This window comes from Polypterus senegalus, chromosome 14 (genome assembly GCF_016835505.1).
Source record: "Polypterus senegalus isolate Bchr_013 chromosome 14, ASM1683550v1, whole genome shotgun sequence".
Taxonomy (NCBI): domain Eukaryota; kingdom Metazoa; phylum Chordata; class Cladistia; order Polypteriformes; family Polypteridae; genus Polypterus; species Polypterus senegalus.
In genome coordinates this window covers 74,035,506-74,061,987 of record NC_053167.1, presented here as the reverse complement: position 1 = coordinate 74,061,987, position 26,482 = coordinate 74,035,506, and the positions used below count along the sequence as shown (strand labels likewise).

Below are 26,482 nucleotides of genomic sequence, written 5' to 3'. Positions count from 1 at the left end.
TATATAATAATATAAATACTGTATATTTGCTTTTCTTCCGTAAAACACAAACAGTGCTGTGCATTTTTGCATTAACGATTCAATCACAATTGCTTATCTTATTCAGTGGAAGGCAAGATTAGCTGCACATTATTAATTCAACCAGTCCTTTCATCAACGGCTCTGCAGGTGGTATTGTGGCCTCACAGTATTTTGACCCAGGTTCAGTTCTACAATTTGGTACATTCCATGTGCAGTTTGCATATTTCCTTTGTTTTTTCCTCTTAGAATTATAGTATGTGTTACTTTTTTGCACTTCAGACACGGATTGGCAAATATAAATCAGTCGGGCGTGACTTGGAGTACAATCTAATGTTGGATTTGTTCTTTATTCCATTGTTGCTAGAAGAGAATATTGCTCCTCACAGCTCTGTACATCAGGGTGGGCACTCCTTGACATGGAGGGCCACAATCACTAGAGGCTTTTGTTCGAATTAATTTCTTACTTAGGACCAAAATCTTTTAGTTAATGTAATATGCACCTAAATCAGATTTTCTGTTCATTTTCATGTCACCATTCTGCAGAAATTCCTTCCAAGCTGTATTTTACTTTTCAGGAAAAAATCAATAAAATGAGCAGCAGGTTGGGGGATTAACCAATCAAGTGTTTGTTTCTTTTTTTTCTTATAGATGTTTGTTTAAGTGAATTATGCACACATTATCAGTTCCATGCAAATGTTTTGGCACCCCTAGTCAAATTATATATTTTGTTGACATTTGAAGTAAAAAAAAATGTAAATACAACTTCAACAGAAAACACACTAAAACAATTTCATGTTTATGAAAATGTTAATGTACAGTTACAATTCATTAGATGAATTATATAGTATCTGCAAAAACTTGGACACCCTGCTAAGTCAGTACTTAGCAGCATCTCTTTTGGCAAAAATCACAGCTTGCAAACATTTTTTGTAGCTAGCTATAAACCTTTTAATTCTTGTTTTGGAAATTTATCCCCATTCTTCCTTAGAGATTTCTCCCAAATGTCAGATTTTCTAGGGCTGCCTTGTGTGCACAGCATGTTTAATATCTTCCCACTGATTTTCAATGATGTTCAAATCTGGGAAATGCAAGGTCATTTCAAAAACTTCAGCTTGTGTTTTTTGAACTCCTTTATAGTAGATTGTGAGGTGTGTTTTGAACCGTTGTTCCATTTTAGCAGCCATATGTGGTGGAAGTCATTCTTCCCTGTAACTGAGCTGTTTTTCCTGTGCCACTAGATCTATCACCCATACTTAATACTGTAGTTCCTGTACCAAAGTGTTATTTTCTTCAAATGTTGCTTCTTTTTTTCCTCCAAGCAAACCTTTTGTGGTTGTGGCTAAAGACTTTGATTTTAACTTTTTCTCTCCACAGCACTGTCTTATACAGATATTATTTTGCATACTTTAGATGTTGTTTTTTGTGATGACATTGCAAGTCTGGTTTCCTTCCCATGGGTATACCATGTAATAATGGCATCAGTTTAGTTAATTAGCTGCTGTCTCTTTTATCTTATGTATGATTCATAATGATCAATGTCCTGGTTATTAACAAAAAACAGTAAATAATTAAAAATTCCTGACAAGCAAGTGAATTAAAAAGAAGCAAATTAGAAAAAAAAACTGAAAGTCATGACAGTAGGCATCTTTTTAAATTTTAAAATAAATAAAAGTCACATTATTAATTTCTGAGTCCCCAAACTGAGAGCTAGAGAATACCATTAGATTCAACCATGAATTCAGTAAAAACAACAGTGAGTTAAAACAAAAACCTTCAGGCACTGCAGCCCTCTAGGATCAGGATTGCCCAGTCCTACTGTGGGTTCAGAAAATGAAAGAATGGCCAGAAGTAGTCAGTCCATCCATTTTCTAACCTGCTTATCCAGTTCAGAGTTGAAGAGAGCCAAAGCTTGTTCCAGCAACAGGAACATGTCAAAGACAGAACATAGCCCAACACTGTGACCATTTCAAAGAGCTATTTAACCTAATGTACATATCTTAAAATGTGGTAGGATAACCACACAAGGACAATGTAGAATACTTGAATAAGGATAGGAAGAGTGAAAAAATATAATACTGACCATTAAGGTGAATTACATAAGAGCAAACAGTACCTTAACTACTGTACATGGTAATGTGTTTTCTTCCAGATCAGGTGTACTTCCTATCCTTCAAGCATTGTTATGAATAATGTTGTTTAGTCTGGATATGCCTAAGAGGTCTGTTAATGTTTGAAATTATTGTGAATGTTTAACTACATAACCTACAGAGAGTAGAGCATGCTCTAATATTTAACTAAATGAAACGACAGAAATAAAGCTAACTCTCCATGACCTGCCTGTGCTAACGGCAAATAAGTTAAGAGCGATGAGGAAAGTACTGTGCTTTTTCCTTTTTGCTTTCTGATTTTGTTAAAATCATTTACCATTGTTTTGTGTCACTTTACATATTACAAAATTTACAATTAGTATGCAATCCAGTATTATTTTTTTAAAAATGTCATGTTCCAGATAAATAGTCCGTGGCAGTTTTAGTATATATTAAAGTAATGCATTGGGTAAAACCCCACCAAACAGTTCTGTTGGATACTTATTTGACTGGAAGTCCTCTGCATGGCATTTCCATGCTCTCCTTGCGTTTCACTGGGTTTTCTTTGGATATTTTGGCTTCCTCCCATAGTCTAAAGAATGACTTGTGAGTACAGGTTTCTCTTAAATGAATGTCAATGCCCAGTAATGGACTGACATTTGATCCAGAAAGGGCTCCACTTGTACCCATTGCTAATATATTTTGCAGCTCCCTGAAGCCTTGAACCAGCCTAGTGAACTAGAAATTGCAAATACAGTACCCTCCATAATGTTTCAGACAAAGACACATTTTTCCTTGCCTTACCCCTCTGCTCCACAGTTCCCACAATCACTCACAGCAGGAATTGTTGTTTTCCGATTAACCTGTGTTTGGAATACAGGAAGAATTCAGTGTGCCCATGGGAAATCTGCGTGAACATGGATAGAACATTCATGTTGCACTTAGCAGGCACTGAGAATCTAAGTGACCCGAATAATAAAGCAAGACTACCCACCTGCACCAACATCCTATTGTCATATGTATAAATTTTGGGTCAAGACGTGATCATCTCGGGGAGACACTTTGAAGTCACATGAGACTACTTGCACGTCACAGCCTACTTACAAACAATTTCTCAAAGACACTTTAATGTCCCAGGAGACAAGGAAGTGAGACAAAAGGACAGCTGCTGTACAGGCTTTTAAATGATCGTCGCGCAGCGCGACATGCAGATTACGCAGATCGGTAGCAGCATCTGCAAGCTAGCAGCTGATTTCATCCACATCTCCTTAGCGTGCGTTCAGCCCCCCTTCACAACACGAGCGGCAGAGACGCGAAGTGGCGAGCGTGAAGCACGCTCCCAGAGAGACGGGTTGGAAGGTGGGTGAGCGAAGTGAGAGTGTATATACCTGTATATATATATATATATATATATATATATATATTTATTTTTAATTTTCATGATGTCAGTTTGCTGAGAATTGTCTGTAATGATGAAAAACAGAATTAATCACCTAAAGATATAATTCATAGTCCATAGCCTAGAGTAACTCTGTGGCTTCTAGTTTTCTTACCTTCAGTTATATAATTTCTCATCATTTCCTGTTACAATTTCATATATTTAGTCTATTAAATCAGAAATATGTGGTAGCATATGTTTCAGGCATAATGGTTAAGGCTTCACATCAGGGTACTAACACTGTATGACTATGAGCAAGTCACTTCATGTGCCTCTGCCATAGTTGAAAGAATAAAAAGACTTGCATCCAATTGTATCTTAATTCTTATAGGTCACCTTGGATAAAGCTGTCAGTTAAAAAAGTAAATGGAAAGTAAAGGTAAATGTAATATAAGTTTACTGTGAAATTTAGCAAGATGGTATATCAGTGACTGCAGAACACAGGAGCCTGCAATTACCAAGATGAACACAGTAAGTGCTGCTAAACTATAAATACATAAACAGGAAAAGTAGTATATTTCAGATACCATACCATAAATAAATATTAGAATGTGGTACCACATTTGCTATATAATTTGTTGCTGGTAAGTTAATACAAATGTTTTCTGAGATTTTTCAGATAGGGAAGACAAATGTTTCAAGATAAGATAATTATATTCACAAATCATGGTACTGTAAAGTGGTGAGGTGTTACATGTTCATTGGTATGTAAGTATGAATTTTACTATACCCTGTACATATTACAGTAATAACCTAATATGCCTACAGTATAAGGGTATTTACTTATCCAACTTTTGTGCCTTCTTTTTCCTATACTGGTGGCTCTGAAAAAAGCATGAAAAGGAGCATTGCATTTCTTCTTTATTATATATAAAGTACAGCATCCATCTATTTTCCAGCAGGTTTAATGCCGATCAGAATTTGTGGGCTGAAAGCAGAAATGAATATGTTGTAACCAAACCTGGAAAAGGTATTGGTCTATGGTCACAAACAGATATGTATATAACATATTTTCTAGCTAAGGCCTTGTTGTGGTTTGTGTGGAGTTTGCATGCTCTCCTTATTTCCTTCTGATAGTTCATGTTTCCTCTAACTGTCTGTATGACCAGAAACTAGTACCCTGATTTTCCAGTACTCCAGATATAAAGAAGAATAAAAATATCCCTGCTTGAAAACATTCGTGTAGCCAACTATGAATCTGAAATCTTGTTTTAGAAATTTTCACCAATTCCACCTTGCAGATTTCTTCTGGCTGTAAGATATTCTTAGGCTGTCTTGCATCCACACAGGTTTAAGATTTACCCACAAATTTTAAGTGATGTTCAAGTCTGGGAACTTCCAAAACTTACACCTTGTGTTTTTTTTAACCCCTTCGTAGTAGATTTAAAAGTATGTTTTGTATCCTTGTCTTATTGTAGAAATCATCCTTTTTTCAGGTTGTTTCTTGACTAACTGTTGTAACATTCTCTTTTAGGGATTTGTTGAGATTTGGTGGAATCCATTCTTCCCTGCCCCTTTACAGTTTTTCCAGGCCCACTACCTGCGACATAACACCAAAGCATAACAGACCCATCCCCATATTTACCAGCTGCCCAGGTGCTCTTTTCTTCAGATTCTGTTCCTTTTTTTTCTCCAAACAAACCTTTAGTGGTTGTGGGGAAAGTGTTTGATTTTGACTTCATCTCTCCACAGCACTTGGTTCCTAAATGCCTTATTCTAGTTTTACATACTTGAGACTTTGTTTTTTATGATGAGATTCCAGGTAATGTTTCCTTCTGATGACCCTTCCATGAAGGCTATGTCCGTGTAAGTACTGCTGCATAGTAGAGCAGTGCACCACCACTCCCTTCTCTGGAAAACCATATGGGGATATTGCTTTGCCTTCCTACATAGTATGCAAGCTGTTCCATCAGTTTTCTTGGTTTTCCAGATCTTGTCTTGTCCTACATCATTCCTTTTATCTGCCACTATGTAATGACATATTGGACTTTGGATATTGCTAGATGGAAGCACTTTGATATCTGTTTATAGCCTTCCCCTGTAGGCATGACTTACTTTAATTTTGAGATCCTCAGTCAGTTGCTTATTTGTTGTGTGTTACACAGTGTTTGAAAAGGCAAAAGCATTTATTTGGCTCTAGAACAGACCATACTTAATGACAATTCTTCACCAGATTAATACCTAATGTGTTAAGCCAGACCAGACTAACATTGTAACACGTTCTGAGACTCTACAACAGAAAGGGTGCACAAACCTTTGCCAAAACCACCTTCACTCCTTTACTTTATTTACACCTTTGTGTAAAATAAATAAATTGTTACTGTACCATAACATTTTCATAAAAATGACACTGTTTTAGTTTCTTTTCTTTCATAAGTTATATTTACTATTTTGCATTAAAATTTGGTCGGGGGTGTTCAAACTTTTGCATGGAACTTTGTATATATACTATATATATATATATATATATATATATATATATATATATATATATATATATATATGTCGTGGATGCCAGGGCGATGACCCGGCTGGGATGCCTTGAAGACGGAAGTGGGCGCGCCCATCTGGGACCACGTGGGGCTGCCTTCCTGGTTGCTTTGGGGGCCACGGGTACAGGGCATGGAAGCTCCACCCTGTAGGGGCCCGTGGTCACCGCCAGGAGGCGCCCCAATGCCTTGGGACCTGTTACCCCAGCACTTCCGCCACACCAGGAAGTGCTGGGGAAGATTTAGGGACGGCACCGGAGAGCTGCCGGGAGGACAGCCGGCACTTCCGCCACGCTGGGGCGTGGCCAAGGGAGGAATGCCGGGAACACCTGGGGCTCATCCGGGGACTGCATAAAGGGGCCATCTCCATTCATTCAGCGCTGGAGTCGGGAGGAGGTAGGACGAAGCACAGAGGAGGTAGGACGAAGCACAGAGGAGGTGTGGAGGCGGCCCGAAGAGAAGCATTTGTGGCCAGGACTGAGTAATTTGGGGATTGTGCACGTGACTGAGTCTGAGTGATCATTATTTGGGTCTGTGTGACCAATTTAAATAATTGTAAATACATAATAAACGTGTGATGGTGAAAAACAACATGTCCGCCTGTCTGTGTCCGGGTCGGTTCAACAATATATATATATGTGTGATATCTCTATCTCTCTCTCTCTCTCTATATATATATATATATATATATATATATATTCTATATATATATATTCTCTCTCTCTCTCTCTCTATATATATATATATATATATATATATATATATATATATATATATACAGAGAGAGAGAGGGGGGAGAGGGAGAGACAGAGAGAGAGAGATCGGCAGCCACAGCCATTACCAGGCTGGGATGTCAGCTGGATGGAAGAACTGGAGGAGAAAGTATCTGCACGGCACTACCTTCCCCAGGATGCTGGAGGGAAGCCCTCTTGGGTGGCTATGGCACCATGGATTCCCACAGGGCCTGCTGGGAGTTGGAGTTTGGCACAGCCCTGTTGGGTTCCGTTGGGGCTGCCAGGGGGTGCTGCAGAGCTCTACATTGGGCTTTCACCACACCAAGGAGTGATTCCAGGTCTGATTAATGAGCAACCGCCTCACTCCATTCAGGAAGCCAGATTCAGGAGGAAGAGGGATGAAGCTTGCCAGGAGAAATGAAGGGGGAAGGAGGCAGAAGGAAGATGAAGTACTGTTTGTATGTGACTATGTCTTACTGGGCTGTGTACTGACCACTGCAGGTGGGAAAAGAGCAAAAAGTGTTTCCAAATTGAATAATAAAGGCTTGTGTTGTATTGCACTTTGGTCTTTGGCTGTCAGTGTCGAGGTTGAGACAACTGGAGTGCCCCTGGTTTCCACTATATATAAATATATAATATATATAGCATTTATATAATATATATATAAATGCTGCAAGGGAAAAATGATATGGGGCACCAGCTGGTGTTCCCTGTTTAATGTCTGGATTATTATGTGCACAAACAAAGCAAAGATGCAATGGCATTTCATCACTGGGGACATGGAATGGTTGCTCTTTCCTTAGAATTCCGTCTCTATTACACTCTGGTCAACACTGACAAAGAATTATTAGGTTAGGTGGTATTTGTGGCAATGGAGGTGGAAGAAGTGGGACTTGTCGTGGTTCAGGACTCAAGTGACATCACAGGTCCTTGGGGAAGTTCTCTTCCACTCTAAAACAAATGGAAATCTTGTTAGATTAGGTGCTACATTCAAAGTCTTCCCTGCATTTCCACTCAATCTCATACCAAGAAGGCACACCTTATATATATATATATATAATTATCTTTCCAGTGGCACAGTAATTAGCTGTTGCTTCATAGTTCCAGTGTCCTGAGTTTGAATCCTTGTCTGGTTGTTACCATTGCAGAATACGTGCAATTGCTCCTTATCTATGTTGGCTTTTCTAAGGGCACCTAAGTTTTCCTCACACATTTTACAGATGTGCATACTAGGTTTATTTGTAACTGAGTAACTACAGTTATGTGCATGAGTGATCCCCATGAGTGACAATTGTCTCAACCAAGTCTGGTTCCTGCTTTCCACCAGATGCTGGTTAGATAATATGCACTTGCCCACAATGTTAAGTTTGCATGAGGAACAAGTATAAAGATGCATAACATAGTTACTTCAAATAGGTATAAAACAAAATTAATTTTTAACTGAATGAAGATGTGATTCTGATGAGGTTTGAGCATGTTTTACAAAATTAGCTGTACAAGAATATATGCAAACAGAAAAAGGTTGAACCTAGCAGCCTAAAGTTATTCTGCAGAATTCCTCCTGTGTCAATGGTCTGATAGTCATGAAGAGTCACTGTAGTCCGTGTTTTATTTACTTATTTATTTTTGCATGTCACGCAGTCGTCCAAGTCTTGTGTTAATTGCTTATAGTTTTGTATGCTAAAGTGGCATGGTAGTTAGTGCTGCTGTCATAGAAGATCCAAGAGACCAGAGTCAAATAATGGCCTAGTCATTGTATATGCACATTCCTCCTGCCCTCTGGCAGCCGTCTTTTCCCGCTGGCGTACATTTCATTGGCTGTAAAATTGTTTTTGACATGGTGTGCCCTGCAATTCAATCAAACGTAATTAATTATGAATACAGAAGCATTTATAATGTTATCCTGGTAGCGTTAACTTGAATATTTTATGCTCCTTAATGCCTCCTATACAACTCTTCTGGAGGCGCAGGATAAGCTGCAGTATGTGCCCGACAATCCCGTTTTTTTTTTTTACATAAACACATTACACATATAGTGTGATCATTAATCTGTAACCACCTGTATAATGTTTATCTGATTTAATATCCAAGTTGGGGGAATCTGGGCAGGTAAGGCGTACTATCCAGACAAAGCGTGCACCTTGGCCCGCTTTGCAGGTGTGCGCAGCACAAAGTAACGGACGTGTCCGCATGGAGATCGTTCTAAAGACAGCTTCACCCTGAATATCACACAAACGGCGTTTCGGTGATCGAAGACCAAAAGGTACTAACCGGAATGATTAATCGCGTCAATGACTTTTGAAATGATGCAGTGAAATAATTCCTCGTTCTCTATCTATCTATCTATCTATCTATCTATCTATCTATCTATCTATCTATCTATCTATCTATCTATCTATCTATCATGTCCAGCGGCCATTCGCTGTCCAGGGTGACATTCCTGTAGGAAGCCATGCAGACATGACTGTGTCAGTCCGCAGTCTGGCTGTTATAAAGCCGAATTCTTTTCGCCAGTACTCGGGCGAACACGAAATGTCAGTTAGGTGCGTGCACCTTATAAAGCATCGACGCACCTTCTTGGGCAGTTCGTTAGTAAGGTACGGTAGAATACAGAGAGGCACACGCGGTGCTGGGCGCATTTCATCGAGCTCAGCGCGACGGAAGCGATGAAGCTTCACGCTGTGATCAATTCAGACGTACGTACTGTACAAGTTGAAACCGGCATCACAATGGCGTTTCTTATGCAATAAGGACGACGAAAGAAGATCTTCTTTGGCTCTGAGCTGACTGGCTGCTGTACTCTTCCCCCACCCAATCGCCCATCAATTGTGCTGTTCTACGCATTTTTTTTCAGGGCACGACGCGGATTTAATTGCTTACGGGTCCGGGGTTGTTGGGCATGTTCGCCACTTGCCATTTGCATCAGCCAGTAAACTAATGCTGTACTTCGCTCAGCTGGACACGCTGCTAGTCTTGCATGAAAAAGAATTGGTTTATGGAGGGGAGGCAAAATCCGTGGCCAGTTTTGGTGAAACTCGCGTCATAGTTCATTTCCACATCAAGTAAGTATATATATATTTTTTCTGTTCTTATTATGTAGTGCACGAATTTATACACGCATCGTGTTCAGCAGCAGGCATGAAGAGTGCTGAGTGGCGAGTACCTCCGAGAACGAGGTGCCTCTCGGTTGTTTGTGCAGCTTCCTGCCTTCCAAAGGTATGAAGCAGATGAGCGTGTTAAGTGTAACAAGAAGAAAAGCGCAGTTTGTTTGGTGTGACCAGTGTGCGTCACCTACGCGTTCTCAGAACACAAAGTGCGAGCGCGCTTCGATTCATTCGAGAGGCACAGGTTCGTTAGTCAGGCTCGCTGCTACAAAATGCATACTTTAGTGATATCGTTTGCGCAGTTTAACTGCGGCGATCGCATATTATGGCTTTTAAGCATATGGATAACTTTGTGAGGAGCATATCGCCACTTTGTGTTGGTGTTACCAGTATTCGGCTGTATTCCTGAGTTATTCCTAATTGCGTTTCGATAGCAAAATGTGCATATTTCGGTTCACATTTGCTTGTGAGCACAAGTGCGATTGGGAACGTATTTTCATGTCCGTGTGTCCAGAGTGAACCTTTAATATGTAAGAACAGGCGGGTGATTTCAGCCGTTTGTGTTTGGGTGTCATTGTATATGTCAACACGTCACTGTGGTATTGACTGTATGTTCCCATTTTCAGTTGTTGTCAGTCGTGTCCATCATTTATAAGTATTTTCGAGTGTTGTGCACCTGCTTTTACGGTACATTTTGTTTTTTCTCTGTATGCGCAGTAAGACGAGTGTAATTCGAAAGTGAAAACGGTACAAAGAAATAGTAATAGCACTCCTGCCATGCATTAGAATATATTCACGTGTTTTGTTGTTTTTTTTTTAAAATGTAATCCGTTGTAATCCATGCATGGCATAATCGCCCAGGTTATGACATCAAAATAAACAGGGATACGATTGCAATGTTGTACAAAAGCCTTACTTCACCAAGACCCCCTTCCCATCAGAAGGGCAGAACTCTATATTGCAGCGTTTTTGGCTTTCAGTAAAAACACTTGTACTGTATGTCTTCTTTCATTAATACAGTATATTGTTAAAATATTAAGTCCCTGTTGCCACTTTTGACTCTGTTCAACTCTTGTATCATCTAAGTATCCAACACCAGGAAGCAACTTAATGTTCACAGAGTTGCAGCAGTACATACAATCCACATTATAAATGTACTCTGACACACAATATGACATTGTTTTTAACGCATTAACAAAAATCTTTTTTTTTTTTTGCAATTGTGTAGACCACTCTGCAACAACGAGACAAATATTTTTGTAATTTAAAATATTGTAATAAATGTTAATTTTAGTTTTCATGGATGTTTTTACAATTGTGTTTTCAAAAATTAATAATTCAAAACATCAAATGGTGAGATTCAATAAACTACACATGTAGGAAGAACTCATCCATATAAAAATCATTAAGCAAAAATGTTACAGATATGAAACTTTTGTTGTTTAACAGTATTTCAGTTTGAAACAATGTGCCCACATCTCTGTTGAGTAACATCCATCCAGTGTATTATTTATTGTGGCCTGATTTCCTTTGCTTCACAAGACATAAAGTAGCCATCGCTCATACTCTGTAAAGGGGGAGAAATTCAGTTACCATAACATCATTAAAGGAAAAGTTGAACATATGATAGAGTTAGCCTGGCAAAGAAACTTTTGAGTTAATCATGGCTCAGCAAAATTAAACTGCAAATCATTGTTTAATAAGTTCCTCAATATTGTTTATATACTCAGCTTGCACCGTTGATTCTTCATTTTACTTTGTTAACATCAGCTAAACTCAGACTTCAAATAAAATGGTACAGTTAATCCATCCATCAATTTTTTAAACCACTTTATCCAGTCTAGGTAAGCTGGAAGCTCTGTCCTGCTGCTTCAGCCTAAGATCACATTCTGTACTGTATATGTTTTTCATAAAATTTTAAAATTCCTTTTAAGATCAGTACAGTAGAGTTTATATTTGGCATTTATGGACTTTATGTTAATGATCATATTTGTGGCTTATTTATTTCCCAGCAGACTATATACAGTTGATAAGATGTATTTTATGAAATCTGATTTTTGTGTTTTTTGATCATCTTATAGCAGTGTCATTCACTGAAAAGAGCTGTGTTTTATCTTCTTAAAAGCTTGTTTGGATGAACTGTTTTCATTAAAGTTTTATGTGAGAAAGACAAGTAAATTTTTAAGGGGGTTTAGTCCTCAGTAATAACTAATTAAAAAAAACCAAAACTTTTTTTAATATATATTTTGAGTTAATTTTTTATTCCTAACTCAGACATGTTATATACAGTGGCTAGTATCTGCTAAATCATGATTATATTAATGTATTGGTGATGTTTCGGGCTGGTCCCAAACATGAACCAGAAGTGTCCATATTCATAATAGCATGAAGAAGCCGCAGTTGTTATTGTTTGTGTAAATATTCGATTGAGTTGTCAAATTTGGCCCACCACATTGTGTTAAGAACATTTTTGATATCAATAGGCTTTTCAGTTCAATATGTCTTGTTAATTCTTATTTGCCAAGCTTTGTCATTAAATCAAGAGTTGAAGGTGGCTTAAGGTCTACTGTTACAGTCCTACGTTGTAATTTGGCTGTGTTTCATTTCCAGAAGCAGTTTAAATGTGGTACAATAGGTAATTGCATTGTGGCATGGAGATGCCAGGGGATAGTGCCTCACAACTTCAGAGTCCTGGGTTCAAATCCTGGCCTGGCCGCTATCTGTTTGTACTGCATATGCACATTTTTCCAAGTCATCCTGTTTTTTTCTCCAGGTTGTTTTCTTTTCACACACTGTAAATTCATTGCATTAATTGGCTATTCTAAACTGAGTGAGAATAATTGTCTGTTTGCGTCTGCAAGTAGGCACTGTGTTTGACAAGAACCACATCCAAGATTACTTCATACCTGATGAACTGGTGCATTGCAGCAAAATATGTCTGTTTTTTAGTATGCAGGAAATGTGACCTGATACTGCTCGGACAGGCTCCGGCCCTTGTAACCACGAACAGAATGAAGCAAGTTTAAAAATGAAATGGTGGAAGTAATGTACATTTTGAACTCAGCATCCACCAGAATAACTTGTTCTTTACACTACTGTGCATGTTATGCTGCATTCACTACAATGACTCATACAATACAAGGACTTTTAAAGTTTAATTGTTTTAATAAAGCTCTTTTGTTATTTTTCAATGAACAAGAAAGGAATTACAATTACATCTAGGAGGCCTCATCATATATTTAATAATAGGAAACATTCAGACTTCCAGTCCTCCCAAGATCAAGGTTAAGGCCCCAGCAGTTAACAAGTGCCAGCTGGTTGCCACCCTGTACAGTATGTGCTTGATATGCAGCAGATGCCAGAGCTGTTATTTTTCTTCATTCGGTCACGTCATTGGCTTTTGCAATTTGCCTCATGCTCAGCAGATGTTACTGCTCTTCTTATATTTTTTGCTGTGATGCCTTCTAGATCAGTTTGCCTATGCAGCTTACTGTAGGAAAGACGCAAAGTCCGTTATCTTTGCAGAACCTGTTTTTTTTGCTTCATTAGCACATATCACATTATAAGCTTACAATTAAGACTGAGATCATGGTTCTAGTCTCAGTGGTTTGAGTGAAACTGTATGACAGATGGACACCACCCTTTATATATATATATATATATATATATATATATATATATATATATATATATATATATATATATATATATATATATATATATATATATATATAATTGGATACCATTGAATTTGCAGCCTTAGAAGTCTTGTTGAAAATGTAGAACCAGCAGAATCCATTGCTGACCAGGCATTAACATTTTAGGGTAATTTTCAAGGTAGGTACAGCACTAATGAAAAATACACAGCAGCATTTTTTCAGTTCATTTATTAACACTTTGTTTAGTGCTTAAAAAGTACATTCCTGCTTACAAGAAATTTTGATCTTCACTGTTTATTTATAAAACTGATTTTTTTTTTAATAATAGATCTAGACATCATGTTTAGATAATATCATATTAAACCATCTTTGTTTTAATTTCACAATGTTATAAACAGATGACTATGGATCCCTGCTTAGCACTCTTCACTTGAGTATCGTTTTGACAATAAGAGGTACAGTAAATTAGGGCCTCCATTGTACTTAACAACTACATAGACAGACTCTGGTTACTCAAACCTCTCAGTGGAGAAAAGCTGATTTGAAAGGTGGATTGATAGTTTTTAACATTTGAACATGTTATACCATATGTAGGCAACATTTACATCTGTCATTTTACTTGCTTGTATTTTTTTCTTATATTTCTACTCTTTTTGATCGAAAATTGCTAAAACTTTTATTATATAGAACAGTTCATATAAATTTTTTGTATAGTTCTTCTTATGTTAGTAGTTTTTAATTCAGCTCCTGTTATATTATTGATATTGCAATTGTGCATTTCTCATTTTGGAAACTACTAAAATAAGTTCAGAAAAGTGTCTAGAAAACCCTAGAGGAGGAACAAATTTATTCTGTATAGTATGTTCTGTATTTTAAAAAGTTTATTTTAAGCATCTACAGTAGCTATTTATAAATAAAGGATTTGTATTGGTATATATGCTAGACCTTTTCTTGCAATGCCGCATAAGTAGGAAAACAAAACTGTAGACATACACCAATCTGGATTTTTTATGGTCAAAACTGATCAGTTATTTTTTGACTATAAGGTTGGCCTAACAAAATCATACATCTTCTTTGTTGTCACTTGGTAGTGAATATTTTCGTACTTTCCTTTCAGTTTATAAGATAGCAATATTCCCATACTGCCAATGCAGTTTATTCACATTATTTTGGCTTGACTGTAAATTAAAATCAACTGATTTTGCCTTAATCCTGTGTCACTTTGGATGACTTTTCCAGCGATTTTCAGTTGTAACCTTTATTTACATAATATTAAGAGACTTTGAGGCAGTTGGCAGCATGCTGCAGTGAAGCCACTCGGGTAATGTGACATGCCCAACGAATGAGACTAGTCTCTTCAACTCGTCCTGATGATATCAGCCAGGTCTGCCTTCAGTTGGCAGGACCTGATCTGTGTGCATGAGAGCTGACAACCAATGAATGTGCACCTGGTAGTACAATATATAGAATGTAGTGACAAGGAACATGCATGTTTAGAACATAGCAAACAAAAAAGAGGGTCATCTTTCAAATGGTTTGTGTTTTAAGTGCTGAAAAATAGAAATAGGTTTGAGACTGCGGCAGAGTTTGCGTAACCTGTTAAGCCTGCTCACAAACAAAAGAGAGGCTCATCTGCCTGATGACCCATGTTTTATGTACCGTGACAAAATGGAAAAAAGGGGCTAAGATTGCTGCTGAATTTACCACAGCTATTAACCTTTTGCTCAGCGCCAGTGCAGCACCATGAGGCAGCATTCTGTTGACTGTCAAAAAAATGGGAAAGCATGACTGTGCTAGGTTGTCGGTAAATATAATATGGACAGTGATTCTCAGTTGTTTAAATTGACGTGGACCGGTGACGCAATTAGCAACTGCTGTCGGCTAATCTGATATATCCCACAACTAGAAGTCTCATAATATGACTAATGTAAATCATCCACTTCTGATCACTTCCTGAAGACAAAATATTCTGTGTGTTTACTTTGCAAGAAATGTCACCATGTTGTTAGTAAAACTAAACTTGTACTACACAAGCATGGTAAGTATTCCTGTTGAATAAAAGAGGTTACATTTATGTTAAACATTACAAGGGTGGGCACTCTGCCCAGGATTGGTTCCTGCCTTGTGCCCCGTGTTGGCTGGGATTGGCTCCAGCAGACCCCCGTGACCCTGTGTTTGGATTCAGCGGGTTGGAAAATGGATGGATGGATGGATGGATTACAAGTTGTGGTCAAGTGTTAAATGTAAATACAAAAGTAACTACTTACTGCTTTCTTTAAAATGTATGTTTCTATTTTGTAAAGCTTTATTTTTAACATTCCAGGTACTGTGATGGACTAAAAGTGAAATGCTTATATCTCCACAGTAAACAGAGTGATATACACTAAAGATGAACAAGGGTAGCTGAGTAAGCAAATACTTTGTTGTTGAAAAAGTAGCACTGTATTTGAATCCCTTTATTATCCTTTTACAAAGATGTAAGAGAAAGAAGAAAACACATAATTTGTGAAATTAATCCATGTCATTTTTCCAGAAAGGAAGATAACATTTTTGTAAATGCAGCACAAACACCTAACAGACACCTCCATTTTAGCTCAGAAATCCTAGGAGGTTTCTCTCTGTTACAGTCAGGCACTATATGAATGATGAAAACTATACATGTTACAAAGTCACCTCCATAAAATAAAAACACATAATCTTGTGTTGGGTGTGTGATCAAAGCTCTTTGTTGGTGAGGTGGCCAGAAACAGACTTTACGAGATTTTTTGACTGGTGTGGCGTGGGAACTTCATTTGGCCAGGGCCTGAGTTTTATTTCTGACAGGGAATTTTCAATGTGTGTAATTACAATTGGGGTTTGTAGGTTGGGGGACTTCAGCATGGTTATCTTAACATGCATACACAGGTTTGGCTAAGAAAGTGAAAATACAAATACTGTTACTGCTTAGATATGTTTTTGTAACAATAGTTGATGTTTACTGTTTAACAAGTAACAATTACTGAAAGTAACATTTATTGAAAAATTTACAAACAACTGACGCTTTAATTGTCCAAATTTATTTCATTTTTCTTCACTTTAACACTGCTTTTGAAAAATGAAACTTTAAGTTGAAATTGTTATTTCAGAATTCCTATTAATTTCTTGTTTTCAAGGTACAACAACAGAAATGTTTACCTATATAGCATATTTTCATACAAAATGTAGTTCAAAGTGTTTTATGAAAAGTAAAAGAATAACCAAGTAAAAAAAATGCATAATGAGAATTGGAGAATTAAGTATTACTCAAATTGCTGTTAACAATAGGTAATTTTCAAGTCAAGAGTCCAGTGAATTACAAATGGTATGATTATATGGCTAGTGCTTCGATAGCAGTAACTTTGTTAATTTTTTTCTAGGCTTGATTCATTTTCCTTCATTTTTCTGTGTAGGTCTTGAGCAATGTGAAACTTAGTCTTGCGTTTTGCTTTTGTTTTGTTTTTGGGCTCTTTATTTTCATTTCTTTTATTTACTGCAAAACAATTTTGTGAACTTCTGTTTGTGGTTGGCACCATGTGACAATAGGAAGTGTGTAACACGTGAAGTCATCATTTCCACAGTATAAATGTCAGTGTTGTGCACTTCAAGGTTGTCCAAGATTGTGGATAAATTAAAACAATTCGTGCAATATGTTAGATTCTTAGGTTGCCAGGGTTGTGAATTTCTAGCTAGTGTGGCTCACTAGGCAGGCACCACCAGCTTAACCAAACACAGACAAGTGTGGGGCACAAGTTCAAGGCGCACAGATTTTATTTTCTCTTTTTGTCATGGGACGCCTTCCCCATTTCCCACAGGCACAACACAGTCCAAAGCATAGCACACAAACAATACTCCTTTTCCACTCTTTTCCTTGTCCTCCACTCCTCTGGTCAAGCTTCATCTTCCTCCTCCCAACTCTGGCTCCCCGAATAGTGGCTGCTAGCTCCTTTTGTAACGCACCCGGAAGTGCTCTAGGTGCTTGATTACTCGTTTCCGGCAGCACTTCCGGCTGTGGAAGAACTTCCCAAAACAGCTCAGCAACTCCTGCGGCAGCACCCCCCTGGCAGCGCCTGCAGATCCCATCAGGGCTGCACCACAATACAACTCCTATAAAGCCCTGCAGGAGTCTGAGGCACCGCTGCAACTGAGAGGGTTTCCATCTAGCATCCTGGGGGAGGTAACACTCTGGCCACGCTTGCTCCCCAGGTTCTCCCAGAGTGGAGGCATCCCACGCTACACTAGCTGTTTTTGACTTTGATTTCTAGTTAAGGTTCTGTTTAGGTACTTTCAGTTCTTGACTTCACTTTCTAGTTTTTATCTTTTGGCATGCTTAAAAAGACTGATATTTTCTGCTTCATTTCCGGGTCTTTGGTGTCATTCTCTTTATTATCCTTTTTCATCATTTAGTACTGGCAGAGAGGGAAGAAAACCAAGAACTCCAGCCAACAGGATGGAGGAAATAAAAGATAAAAATCTAGGATTTTCAAACTCAAAAGACCATCAAGCGCCCGCACCCCTTCCTCTCATTTGATCATTCTGCAATACATTAATTTTTTTAACAAGCAAGGTCCAAAATTATTTAATCATAGTTATAACTGTCTATGTCCTTCCAAAGATCACAGACAACTATGGAATAATTTGAGCAGATGGCGGTGCTGCCGGATGCCACCTCAAAAAACCTGAAAAAAAAACTGAGAAAAGTACTGCTTACTTTATTTTACAGATATTTTAAGTATGTAATACTATACTATTAATTATAATCTGCTACAATCTTCTCAATAAAAGAATTTTGAAAAGACCATATATAAAAAAGTAAGTTTTTAGAGGCTTTTTTGAAATGTTCCAAAGTATCAGCCTGGTATACCTCTGTCAGTAAGGCATGCCAGAATTTTCATGCATAATAACAAAAAGCTACCACACCATTTTTCTACCCATGGCTGTCATAATAATAAGCAGAATAGTATTCAAGGACCCAGCATTAGGAATGTGGGACATACACTTCAAAATGTAATAAAGAAGATGACTATACAGAGCCTTATATACAATTAAGAGTATTTTAAAATCTATCATAAAGGACACAAGTGACCAGAGTTAAGATTTTTGTTCCTGCATTCTGAACTAGTAGCAGCAGCCAATTGAAAAAGAATGTCTTTCTTAGATAGTCCTGATAGGAGTACATTAAAGTAATGTGATTATTTAAAAACAAACTTTGTATGCTAATTTTTCAGCATCTTGAAATGTTATAATAGATATAACTGTTGCCCTGTTTTCCAAATGACAGAATTCAGTTTTTGCAGTATGGTTCAATATGCTATATGATGTTTAGTTCAGAGTCCATAATAATACTCTTTACTTCTGTCTTAATTTGTAAATCCAGGTGATAAGTTTATTTTTAGTAGTCTCACTTTTGTATTGCTGCCAGTTAAGAAATTAATAGCTCATCCATTCTTTAATGCTAGTAAGATACTCGATCAGAGGTCATAGAGCCTTAGGGATATTTGTTACAATAGATAAGTAAAGCTGTATGTTTGCTGCATAGCTGTGGTAGTTCATCTTGTGTTTAGAAATAATCTGGTGTATGGAGTCACCACAACATACAAAGAATTTTAAATAAAACTGAAATCATTCATATAAGTAATACATAGTCTTTATTATGGCTAATGCCTGTAGGCTCTTGCAGAATTAGTGACAGAACAGGACTGCAGTATTGCACAATTAATTGTAGGCTGCAGTTGTTTCTTTACCAATACATTCTTCACATTTAAGTTGCCGTACTGATGTTCACTTATTGGCTTAAAGACCCATCAAGCATGACAAACATACATATTACATATTGTGATAGTGTGTTGTTTGGGTTGTCTACATTGTGCCTTAAAGTGGCATTATGGGCCAAAATTATAGAAACACTTTCTTAAATTTGATTTTGGAAAGAACATGCAAAGCAGCTCGTATTTTCAGTGTCATTAGACTAGCTGCAGGAACAGAGATAGCTGGGTGAACAGAACTGTGCACAGAACGTGTAATGCATTAGGAAGACTGCATCTGAACATGGTGTCTCTTGATTTATTTTCAGCAGTGTTGGTGTGTGCGAGTGCAAAGGAGCGGTGCTATGTCTGAGGCTAGTTCTTGCCTTATGCCTAGGGCATCGGCATCCTGCAACCCTGAACTGGATGGGCAGGTTTGGAAATGAATGGAAGGATGGACATCTAAAACCATATCCATTACATTCAGTAGATGAATGCAAGAAGTATGGTCATTTTTCTGGTCTTCTGGTCACTGTCTTTTTAAGTTCCTTTATTCAAATAAACTGCATGCTAATTGGTTCCAGCTCATTGATCATTTCATCACACTCTCATAGCATGCATGAACCATGTATGTTTATTTTTGAACTCAATAGGATACAATCAGCAATAAAGAAAACCATTTTCCTTTTTTTGTGTTGAAAGAACAGTGTGATTTTATTCCCCATTATTATGACCTTTTTTTTTAGAGATAATTCTTGAAATTTCACACTGAAATTCAAGCTATATTTGTGCAGTGGCTCTTTTGAAAGTGCTTTGCCAGACCAAGATATGGACTTTTTGACTGAAATAATACACATATATACTGGTAGATAGAGTGTGCATGTTCTTCACATTAAATAGGCTTGGACTGAAGACAGGCCTCCTGGAACTTCTTCACCGTGCCAGTCTTGTATATAAAGATAAAATGGTGTGCTCATATGTAAGTGTGTAGTATGATATGGTTGGTTTCTGTCTTGCACCTAATGTTGCAAGGAGAGGCTCTGGCTCCCATTGACCCTCAGTTGGAATAAGTGCATCAGAAAATGGGTGTATGGATCAGTGGGTAAAATTACAAAAAAAATGGTAACAGGCTTTCAAATAAAAAGAAAAGAATACAATGTTTTCAATGCTGCCACTTATTCGTGTGCATCTCCTGCCACTGATAAATGCAAAGTAAAATACTAGTAGCCTTTTTGACTCTGCCCCATTGAACTATCCCTAATTTGGAGATCCACAGAAGTTAGGATATCTTAAAAAAATAAGCTTTACTTATGTAAAAATTAAAGATCCACAATGTTTTAACATTTCATGTGTTTGTAAAATGTTTTGATCAATTTGAATTAAAAACAAAAGGTAGCTGAATGCCTGTATCACTGAGAGCTGATTTTAATTTGTATCATGTCTATGCTAAATGCGTGGCTGATATCCAATAGTAAGTGCAGATCTTCAGATATTTAGTATTATTTGTGTTGGGATTTGTTGCAATACCATTTTATTGTCATAACGGGCATCACTATTTTGTGGTTCCGTTATCACAATGTGTTGGACACTTACTGGGAATATGGCTTTCTGACCACATGATGGGTGACGTTGTTGATGCAATGATTTATAAGCCAGTAGCACATAGCAATTGTCAGCCAAGTTTTCAGGCTCTTTATTAATGTTCACTGTGTTTAAGGTTATTGATTTAGGGTAAACAAACTAGCAACTGTGTTACTGACTACAGTTTTTGTTTTATGTTCTTTTTTTGATGAAAGGTAGGGTTGATTTTCTGGTTTTGACTTTCAACTGCCCTTGTTGCTTGAAGTTTTCCATCTTTAACAGTGCTTATAATAATTTTTATTATTATTTTTATGTTTTCACCTTGGTATTTCATATTTTGATTTATTCTCACAAGCACTTCAATATTGTGTCTTTGCATGGCTGCTATAATATTGTTTATGGTCTTTGTGCTCGTTGCTGGTTTTGTCATATTGGCTGGGTTGTGGGAGAATGTCCAGTGACATAGTGTGTCATTTTTGCAGATTTCTGACTTTTGTCAGCTATGCATTAATTAAGTCAGTGCTTTTACAGAGGTATAAATGCAGCATGGCCTGTGGGCACCAACTCATACACAAGATGCTGAGTAGTGGCTTCTAATTCACAGCTCACTTTGCACCAGCAAAGAATAATACAGATTGGGGTTACTGGTTAGGGTGCTATAATTTTAAAATGACATACAGATTCTGAATTTACATAATTTGTCATTAAAAATCTTATTATTTTAGGTATTACATCATCCATTGTCATCACATTGGTAATACAAAGAGTTGCCTAGACAGTGTTTTAATGCTTTACCCATAATGCACAATGACAGACACATTAAGAGATAATTACTTTTACTTTCGTGTTAAAAAGGCTTTGGAAAAACTGAGATTTGCTTCTGTCTGTACACATAACATCCAATGATTAGTTTCTGCATTTTACCTGTAAAATCCACATACTTCGTCTTTGCTTTGGTTAATTTTGAACAAAAAAGTGAAACACACTGTTTTCTATTTCTGAATTAGTTTAAGTAAGTCATTATTTAGTTAAAGTCAGACATTAAGAACTGGATGAAATGAAAACGAGCAGCACAGTGGTGCAGTGAGTAGCGCTGCTGCCTCGCAGTTAGGAGACCTGGGTTTGCTTCCCGGGTCCTCCCTGCATGGAATTTGCATGTTCTCCCTGTGTCTGCATGGGTTTCCTCCGCGTACTCTGGTTTCCTCCCTCAGTCCAAAGACATGCAGGTTAGGTGCATTGGCAATCCTAAGTTGTCCCTAGTGTGTGTGCTGTGTGTGTGTGTGTGTGCCCTGTGGTGGGCTGGCGCTCTGCCTGGGATTTGTTCCTGCCTTGCGCCCTGTGTTGGCTGGGATTGGCTCCAGCAGACCCCCGTGACCCTGTGTTAGGATATAGTGGGTTGGAAACTGATTGACTGAAAACATTTCATTTCATTTCAAACTGCATCAGCATTTCCTATGACTTGATTTACAAAAAATGTAATAATATTATGTTGATAATCTTTTAAAGTAAAGCAAAACATCCTTATTTAATTATTATTGTGATGTTTGGGTTAGTTAAAAAAAGCAAAGGGAAACATTCCAGCAGGTTGTTGTTTAATAAATATCACACATTGTGCAATACTGAAGGAATATACTAAAATTTGCAAATGTGGTCATTGTAGATGCTGGCATTTGTCATTAACTAAATGATTCAGCAGTTAGCAAAACATTTTCTTAGGGTATTTAAGCACTGCTTATTTGCATTTGAAAATATTTAATTTCATGCTCCTTGACTTATTACTTACCATGAACCTTAACCTACAATTGCTGAGCGCTTTAAGTAGTTTGAAAAGCGCTATATAAATGCAAAGAACTATTAAAGAATTATTCTGCTCCATGCAGAGGACTTCATTTGCAAATCATCAGTTGGAACTATTGATATAAGCAATACTCAAATCTCAAATACACAGAGCAACAGTTCTGGTAAGAAATATGAAAGCAACCATTTAAAAGTCTACAGAATTGGGCCTAGTTTTCTAGCTGTACAAATATTCCTCATATCACTCAGAAAATTAATTAAATAAGCAGTTAATATTGCCAAAACAGGTATATCATGAGAGTGTTATGTTGTTTATGCACCAAGTGTCTGAACAGAGTGTTGCTTTCATTATGGGTAGATTGGCCCAGCTCTGAACAGCTTCCAACATATATGTAAGCATGTAAGCATGGCTGTTATCTCTGTATGAATGAAATACTACAGTACATACATACTACATTCTAACTTACTGCTTGATGTGCATTATTCATGTTGTATCTTACAGCATGCCAATGTACTGTATATATTCATGTGGAGTGAGCTCTATAAAAGAAAATGCATTTTATTTATATATATACTGTAGATGTATATATATATATATACTGTATATATATATATGCATATATATAAGTGGATGTCAGCATAGAAATATTAATTTGCCTTAAATTAACTTGGCTGCTGCTGGCAATGGCCACAGCTAACAGCAATCAGTAGTCCGTAGTACAAATATAATACATTTCTGGAAGAAGCAAGAATTTTTCCAAAGTAATATCTCCACCACTTCTCAAACTGAAACGAGCATTTTACTGTGAATGATAGATTATTTATGATTCCATTTAATTTTCTACTATCATTTCTTTAATGTCATACATACGGTATGTCCTATGCCCTGCGTAACTCTTTGGAATTTGTTGAGACGTCTGGAATATTTGACTCTAGAATCAGCACACATTATGCATACTACAGTCTTGAATAGTTGTCCATATTAGACATGCATTATGTTGTATTTAGATACAATTACTTCAGAATAGGAGCAGCTTGGTGCAACAGTAGTTAGTGGTGCTGCCGCATTGAAAACTGTGCCCAGTAACTAGAGTTTGCATATTTTCTTAATGTCTATATGAATCCGTAACAATTCAAGGCCTCAGATCATTTAGCTGAATGTGCATTGGAGTGTTTTTGTTAAGAAAGAGGATGTACAATTTGATTGGTCATTGTGAAATTTTTGTAAGTTCCTTCAACGTGTTCATGTAAAAGTTTGATATACATACTCCTTTTTTCCCTCCTATATACCAAAGCTGTGTGGTTAATTTACAGTTATAAAAATCGGCCCCTTGTAAGTGTAAATGTATGTGTGAGAGGGTCTTGCAGTGGACTGGCATCCCCATTCAAGGTTAAGTTTCTACTTTGTGCCCAGTTCATCCATAAAAACTATGGCCTCCCCATGACTCTGAATTAGATTATGTGGATATGAAAATTCTGTGTTACTTCAGAATGCATCTTATGCAATACATCTTTTGTTAAGCTAATGTAAATTGAAATATTTAGTAAGGAAAATTAAAGATCCCAGTATAAAAATAATATATATTCTCAAAAGTGATTACCCCAAACACTGTTCTTCTCACTTCTCACGTCTTCTCCCACAAGCTTTTCTGGCTGCTCCTGCTTTCTTTCTTATACAGATAGTAACAGTGCTTACGTTAGTTTAGAGTTACTTTGCTTCTCTGCTTTAGGAGCAAATTAGCTTCTACATTTTGTTATTTAAAACACAGATGAGAAAGACAAGAGGGCTTCCATGTACAAACTTAGGCATATATAATGTGGCAGAATATACACAGGATACAGTTATCTTTGTCAACAAACAGGATGTAAGACATGATTGGTCATTGTGGTTTTTTGAATGTTCATTCAGTATGTTCAGTTAGAAATTTGATGTTAGTGCAACTATTTCTAAATTATTTTGCTTTCCAAGTAAACATTACAGTATTTCACAGGTGAGTTAAGTGTTTTATTTTTTATAAAATAGTCGAAACTGCATGTTAAATGTTTTTTGGTTTATCTGCAAAGCTAGAAATACATTTCAGTTTATAGTAACCTACAACTACAGTACATACAATTATGGGGCTCTTGTCATATACTGTAAATTGATTAAATTAACATATTGACTAAAGATACTAGAATCTGGTTTGGTTGAGCTTTATCAACGAGATATTTTTAAAATGTTTAACAAATGCAGTAAATCTTTTTTCCCCAGTAACACAGTACTGTATCTGCATATGGCAGGCTCTTTTACTGCATACTGTTACTGGAGTTGTAACCTGAACAACACTCTGTAATCACATATCCCTTAATTTGGCTTACTTAAACATGTTTTCTGTCAAATGCCAGATCATCTTCATTGCTCTTGTGCTGACTTGCTAAGCGTTTTTACTAAGCATTTCCAACACTACAGAATACAGTACTTGTTTATGATGTGTACATCATATGAATCTTTTAGACAGTTGAGGTTTCCTTGCCTTCTTACCATTACAAAACATTATTTCAGAACTCTTGGCAAATGGTTATTTAGCTCTCCCTTTCTGTCTTTGTCTTTTTAGGTTGATTTGGAAGACTCTGTTTGATTTGATAATAAAGTGTGTCTTTATAGTTTTTTAACTGCTGCTTTATTTTTGCATCACAAAAGTCCCTGCTGTTTACTAAGATAGCACTGTAACTACCACAGGTTGCAGTATACTGATTTTTTAAAATATGTATTGATGACTTATCAGTTGTCCTGCACAGTTCCTTTTTTCTGTCCCTCTGCGTCCATTCCCTTCTTTATCATTCTGTACAGTTTCTGTGTTTTATTTCTTTAGCATTTATTGATTCAAAGAGAATACATGATTTTACAATGATATCAAAAAACTTTGCTGACTAATCAGTCAGTGGCAAAACACTTCCTATTAGATTTCGTTTTTACATCCATTCATCAATCTATTTTCTAGCATATTTATTAAAAATATGATATGTATGTTAATAATAAGTGCATTTTGAAAATATTTTAAGTAATATTAATGCATTTAAGTAACATACGAATCATATGCATTAAATGTTTTGTTATTATTTAAACATATAAAATAACTTATTATGCTTGTGTGATTGTGCACTATATTATAAATTGGTAAAAATGAACACAAACTCTTGTGACAAATCTGACATTTTAATTTACAGTTGAATGTTCTTGAATTGCAAATGCTTAAAAGAACAGGATTGCTGATTGCATAGTCTTTGCATCTCCTACATTATTTTTCTTCCAGGAGCAGCAAGACAATTAATCACATTGACAAGAACACATATTCCTTCAGTGGTGGTTGCAAATACAATCAACCTTTCACATAAACTAATGCATTGGATGGGTAAAGAAACAAAGCTTACAATCCACATAACCTGGTATTTTATATAAATGCTGCAAATACAAAAAAACACATATACAGTTTATTGAAGGTAAATGTGGCAACATGATTTATTCTGACTGCTGTTGCTACATTTCTTTAGTTTTATCAGAAAATACCTTAATCACACAATAAATCATACATTACTTAGACTCTGAGCTTTGTAAGAGGGTCATTGAACTCTTAATGTTTTCAATGAGAAGAACTGAGTGTACCATACCTCATATAAAGCCTTAGATACACTAATTAACTTCTGACCATTTTTCTTCTTTGCCAACTAGTGTTCCAGGAAGCCTTTGGAATGCTCAGCTTGTCAGTGAAGCAAAAGAAGGTGCAGCCTTCAAGTATAGTGAATGTTCACACAGGCCTACCTTGTCTCTTACTT

At 36.8% G+C, this 26,482-nt stretch overlaps 1 protein-coding gene and 1 long non-coding RNA gene across 6 annotated transcripts in view; one reads left to right on the top strand and one right to left on the bottom strand.

Moving 5' to 3' along the window:
* Positions 1 to 2,191, bottom strand: part of LOC120514227 — a 79,605-nt gene extending 77,414 nt beyond the window's left edge. The window contains exon 1 of the long non-coding RNA XR_005630436.1: positions 2,135 to 2,191. This is a non-coding gene — a long non-coding RNA (uncharacterized LOC120514227). The remainder of the gene's footprint in view (positions 1 to 2,134) is intronic.
* Positions 1 to 26,482, top strand: part of LOC120514223 (volume-regulated anion channel subunit LRRC8D-like) — a 68,640-nt gene that overhangs the window by 25,048 nt on the left and 17,110 nt on the right. The window contains exon 1 of one of the 5 annotated variants that reach the window (XM_039734486.1): positions 9,015 to 9,032. The exons of 2 other annotated variants lie outside the window; for them this stretch is intronic. The gene's annotated coding sequence lies outside the window, so the exon portion shown is untranslated. Of the gene's footprint in view, positions 1 to 9,014; positions 9,033 to 9,330; positions 9,832 to 24,642; positions 24,661 to 26,482 lie in introns of those variants that run through there. 2 more of the 5 variants (XM_039734483.1, XM_039734485.1) reach the window with 2 other exon arrangements.